Below are 6,193 nucleotides of genomic sequence, written 5' to 3' on the forward strand. Positions count from 1 at the left end.
AGTTTCATCAGACAGACATATATGCCAGAAACATTCCAATTATGATCCGTTAAACCGCCGAAATTGCGTAATTGGTGCTCAGGGTGCACGATCCCCAAAAATGAATGCACACGCGGATATCTTTAGATTGCATGCAAGATCGCGTCATTTTAGATTGTAATTTTGTAACATCGTCCACCATTCAAAGAGAAGTTCTCGAGTGATTCAGGGTACGTTGGAACAGCTCTTCCACGCAGGCACGCCAAAAAGCAAATTACGACTTGTTATTTCTAGACCTAGAAGTACCCTCGGAGAAAGACCGTAAACAACCGGACCGTTCGCAAGACACGCACAAGTCAGACGGCCGTCGTTTAGATAGATCAGAAATATACATTAAAAAAGGGGCCTGGCTTCCGCGTCGAAAAGCGAGTCCGCGGTGTTCAAAATAGTGAAATGAGTCATCCTCGCCCATAAACAAACGTACCCCCTTACACCCATGGTGCATAACTAAACTAAACAACAAGGTGAAAAAAAAAAAAAGAAAACGCCGAAACAAGGGCGCAACTTTCCTTGCTCCATTTATTAAAACTTAACAACCCAGTCAAAAAAAAAAACAAAAAAAAAAAAAAAAAAACCGCCCAGACAAGGGCGCACCTCTCCTTACTTCATTTTCTTCGTTTAAAACAAAGAAACCCATGTATATATATATAAAACGAAGGCCTCCTTGAAGAGCTAATAAAACCCCAGAGAGGCAGTTCGATTCGAAACTGTAGCTTACAAACGTAAGATATTTTTTTTCTTATCCTAAGAGAGTTGCCATGCTCCGGACACGGGGTTGACTCCCGAGAAACAAGAGCTGCAAAATCGAGCGGAAACCCAGAGTTCCCCACTTTTTTCTCCCAGAAATGTCGAGAAGGGAAAGGCCCATGAAGAGAACGGAAAAGAGCCGAGAGAAAGGAAGGTCGAAGCGAAACGTGGCAGCAAAGTGTCCTGTGTAAACACAGTCGTGCCCACCGACTCCTCCCCCGCATGCGCTGCGCCGTAAACAAGAGATATAAGAGTCTGCAGGAAGCCGGGTTGCTCTGGACGCAATAATAACGGAGTTGTGTATCTTTTTCTTCGTATAGCTAAATGTCGGCAAGGAGGTGGAGAGGGACAATCAAAAACGCATCACTCGCTTGACCAGCGGTCTTTTTCTTTTCTTTCTTGTACCAAAGGCACCGTGAACTTTACCAACCCCAGAGCCACTAAACAAGATATGATTCAAAGTAAAGTAGCGTTAACAATTTTGATGAGTGGATACAGTGTTGCCAGTTGTCACAAATTCCTCGCGGACCTGACTAACACGAAGCGCTTTGTCGTGTGTACTAGTTGTCACATCAAGAAAATGAAGTTTGCGCATCATTCATGCGCTGCATGAAGTAAAGTTTTAGAAGATTCGGTTGTCGGGAAAAAAAACTAAACTGTGCTATTGGCGTCTGGAAAGTGTACGTCTTCATAAAAATAACGGAAATCAAATATAAAATTCTACCCCGCATATCTTGATTCAACATACAAAGGAGTGACCCTTAGCCAAAAAGGGTATACCTTGTCCCTACACAAAATACAGTTCAAATCTAAAAGTACTTATTGTTAGGCTAGTTGATGGTGACTGTTTTGAACTATGGTTAAAAACGCTAAAAAGAACGCGAGCGCCCGTGTTTGTCTTCTCTCTTTTGTTCCTCTTTTTACGCTTTTAACCGTGGTTCAAAACAATATTTTGAGTCCGTCGAACTGATGCCAATTTCCTAAAAAACATATACTCCCCCCCCCCCCCCCCTCAACACCTTTATCGATCCTTTGGGAGGGAGGATGGCACAAGGCCGCTGTGGGGGGCACAGCGGCCTTGTGCCATCCTCCCTCCCAAAGGATCAATAAATAAATAAAATTACATATTTTACATCTATTTCAAACTATGACAAAAATATGGGCACTATTTCCATGTATTTCAAAATAAACCAGTAAAATGAAAATATATGTTTCAGTTATTTAAAAGTACGCGATAAACATGTGTAGAACATCTTTAATATACTAGCATTTTTTTCAGAATTTTAGTGCATTTTTATTTTTATTTTTAGTTTATTTAGAACGAGCTAAAAGTGTACAAACCTCAAATATAGAGGAGACGTACTACTGATATGGTATGATTATAATCTTCTTAAAATAGTGCTTCTAGTAATAGTAAAATAGTAAAATTTGCGACCATCCAACCTAAAAGGCAGAGCTCTCTACAGCGCATCTCCTATCGCCCGTCGCAGCATTAGATTTTGGCGTTGGTCAGTTTTAGGGCATATAATATTCAAACTATTCAATGATCATTTTTGACAAACAAGAAATGAATTCAAAATCATATAATTTTAAGTGATTGTATCTGATAAGTAAGCTTGAGCGGTCGGTCGTGAGTACAGCTGCAACAGAAAAAGAGTAGCCCAAGTGACCGATGACGGGAGCGGCAAAATTCGCGAGACGCTGCGCTATTGTTCCCGAGCGCGCCAATGGCGAGAGTGAAAGCAAATACAATATATAGCTTCGCCAATACTGGAAAGTCCACCGAAAATCTACGAGAGTGGCGGCGAACGTGACAGTGGCGCCTCTAGCGGACTCGGGGTCTACGGAAGCAGATGAGGCAATGGAAAAGTATTCACCACATTCGGTGGGAGTTGATACCGCGAGGGCGCCACAGTATTTGGTGCCCCAGTAAACTTCCGGTAGTGTATTTATTTATTCTTCAGCAACGCACAGCGGTCGGGTAAGAAGAGTTTCCTTCAGAGAAGTTTCTGTAGTGTGTTTGTAAGAACATTAGTGAATTGTACAAAGTAGTGCAAGTAACAAAAGAAGGAGAGACAAATGGAAAAGAAGAGGAAAACCGGAAGCGCGCAGGGGTTCGCCGATAGGGGGTGGTAGTGAGCTTGTTTGCAAACAAACATCGGTGAATAGGCTCTGCAACGTCCTTGAGCTTTGCGTGCCCCGTTTCGTCACCCCAACAGCAAAAACAATTCATTAAGGTCAGTCCGCTTGCAAAGCGGAATCGACTAATCGGAACTGCAACGACAATCAAATAAGAACGCGTTCAGAAACAAAGATAGAGCAGTTCATTTAGAGGTCTCAAACGCCACTCAGGGGGATCACACGCGTTTGAAGCGAATCTGGAAAGCGGAAAAAAGGCGTTTAGCTACTCGAACTGCGTCATAAGAGGTTACTATTTATCCGTTACAAAACTGCGTTGTCACAATTTCTTACCTGGATGGGTGATTATTAAAACGTGCGCAACCAACATGTTAAAATTACCAAAGCAAGCGCACCAGCCTTGGCAGCATTACAAAAACTAACGAAAAAAGTACCGTGCAAGTGCTTTACGAATTTTGCAGGAAAGATGGGGACCGCAGCCCAAACGATAATAAAAAAGAAATGGGGAACAGTCGTGAAAGAGGGCGAATGAAACAAAAAAGTTAGAGGATACAAGATACAAATCACCCTGCAAAGACCTCCTTCAACGACGACGATCGCACGGTTCGTCGGTGAGAGCATTGGAAATTCGCAGGTGGTGCTCGCCGTTGGTGTCGAGTCCACAAAAACAAATCGAAAGCAACACGACGAAACTACTAAGAAAAAAAAAAAAGAGCGCCACTTTTCTTTTTTTTTAGCTGCTCGTTACACGTTTGTTTATTTGATTTCGCGGCATTGCTAGGAGCTAAGAACAAAACAGTGGAAAGGAATAGCGAAGTCCAGCTCACACTGCCCGGTAAAGGGTCGCACGCCGCAATCTGCTTCGTGCTAGCAGTGTGTGACCCCTCTTTGCTTTCGCATTTCTTTTCTCAGTGACTTTGGCAGGTTGTTTGTTTACTCGCTTGGCGAAGCAATTCAAAAGTACTAGCTTCGAGCGCTTGTTGACGTACATGTCCAGGCAATCCTTGCATACCGTGCCTTTGTTTTGAGTGTCGATCAGCGGCCTCAAGTGCGTTTTCAGCTGAAAATCTTGTTTGGTGAAATATATTAGTGAAGCGTGTGTCGAAGGCACGGCTGATGTTACCGGCTAGGTGAAGAGCTAAGTCTTAAGGTGTTGTCATTTTCGCATGCGAGTATTTCTTGTTCTTCAGCAGAATGTCTTTCGAGGTGTTCCATATGTTCCTGAAGCAAGCATGATAACAGATCTGACTGGCTGCCCACCAGGCTACATATGAATGGGCGTTCCTGGTCTGTCGTCCGTGAAGTTCTCAGTGATCTCCATGGAGTTGTCATAATCATCTGCTGAGGCGTCAGTGGCGATTTTGAAGTAAGACTTCGATAGTTCTTCCAGATTGATTTGGAGTAACTTAATTACTCACGTTTTTTCGGTCTTTGGGAAGCGGAAGAATTTTCCACCATATCACAAAAACTTGTTTTGACAGTAGTATGCAGCACATGGCATGCCTGCCACTTCCAAATATGCGCCGGTGTATGCCCGAAGGCGTCCGGTTGATCAAGCAACGATGATTCATAGCAGACCTGACCACGTACTCGAATAAAATCAGAATAAAAATGTATAACGAGCTAACACATTATAATATATTTATTGAGTATCAAAAAGTACATAGATTACGGATCAGAAACTCAAAAAAAGGCGAGCATGGGAGGTTATCACAGATGACAGTGGAAAAACAAAAACAAAAAGGCAATAACAACAAAGTTGCAGACGGCCCTCCAGAATCCGCACATAGCGCAGCAGACGAACCGGTGGCAGTTAGCGACGGAGCGAAGGAAAGAAAGTAAAACCTAAGCCAAACAAGGCAAAGACAAATACGCGATGGTTCAAACGAACGTCAAGTAAGCACAAAAAAAAAAGCAAACAAAAAACATAAACTCAGGAGGCAGAAAGACCGGAGCGGCATAGCGTCGCCTCAAACATAAACAAGAAAGTAGACTGAAAACTGGAAGGAGGTGCACGACCGTCCACAAATGCCTTTTCTTTTCTTTTTTGTTAACTCCGCTTTTATTAGTTTTAGTAATAGCGTCAGATTTGCATGTGCACAATCGACTTCTTCGAGAGCGTACTGACATCGCAATAACGTCCGTGGTTCGAAATTGTATTTTGCTTCTTCATCCGGAGACGATCGGGATTAGCTAGCTAGCCTATTCGACGAAACAGTTTCAAGCAATACATTCACGAGAAATTGGAATTGCAACAACAAAAAGAATTTATCGATAACCATAGTGAAGTTGAAACGTAGCTATGTTCTGAATTTTTCTTTTTTGAATCGCCCTTTTTCAATAAGAAACAGGACGAAGGCACATTTGTGTTTTGACTGGCTGACGTAAGTTCCGACAGTGTTTACTCAGGAGAGCCCGAAAATTGCACCCTACAAGCTGTAACATCTTTCCCACGCGAAGAAAATGTCCTGAACTCATGAGGTGGCACCTATTTTCTAACATTTAAAGCAGCGAATACCCGTGTCAATTTTATTTTCATCGGTCACCTCGCATGGAGATAGGCAAAACCAATGCGTTGTGGAGAATTCGTCTGCTAGCGGAGACTCCGAGCTCGCCAGGGGCGCTGTGATCACTTTTCGCCCGCACTCCGCGGGAGTTGCCAGTATTGGCTTCCATAGCAGTTATTTACATATACTGCAGGCAGCGGCGCTGCCCAAGCAGGGAAGGGTTACAAAAGGAGTTTAGTTAATAAACGGTTCACATCAGTACATTCCACAAGCAATGACGGCAAACAGTTCCATTGTTCAATTGTGTTAGGGAAAAATGACTTCTGAAAAACGTTAGTTCTGGCATAGTATGGGCATATGACTTTGGAATGATTTAGTCGAGCTGACCGTTGTGGCACAGGGCGAGGATAAGTGCCACTTGATAGACCAGATAAATTGTTATAAAGTAAGTAAAGAAACTTCAGCCTAGAGATTTGTCGGCGAAGGTGGAGTGGTTCGAGGTCAAGCTGCTTTAACAAGTTAGTTACTGATGATGAAGTGCGGTAGTCAGATAGGATGAATCATGCAGCAAGACGTTGGATCCGCTCCACCTCCGCAATGTCTTTCAAAAATGACGGGTCCCACACAATAGAGGCGTACTCTAGAACTGGACGAACCAGACAACGATAAGCTACAAGTTTCACAGCCGAGTGACACCCTTAAAGTTTTCTTCGAAAAAAACATAGCTTTCTGAACGCTTTGGCACATATGTTGTTGATGTG

Source organism: Ixodes scapularis, unplaced genomic scaffold, assembly GCF_016920785.2.
Source record: "Ixodes scapularis isolate PalLabHiFi unplaced genomic scaffold, ASM1692078v2 PGA_scaffold15__6_contigs__length_5221840, whole genome shotgun sequence".
NCBI classification, from domain to species: Eukaryota; Metazoa; Arthropoda; class Arachnida; order Ixodida; family Ixodidae; genus Ixodes; species Ixodes scapularis.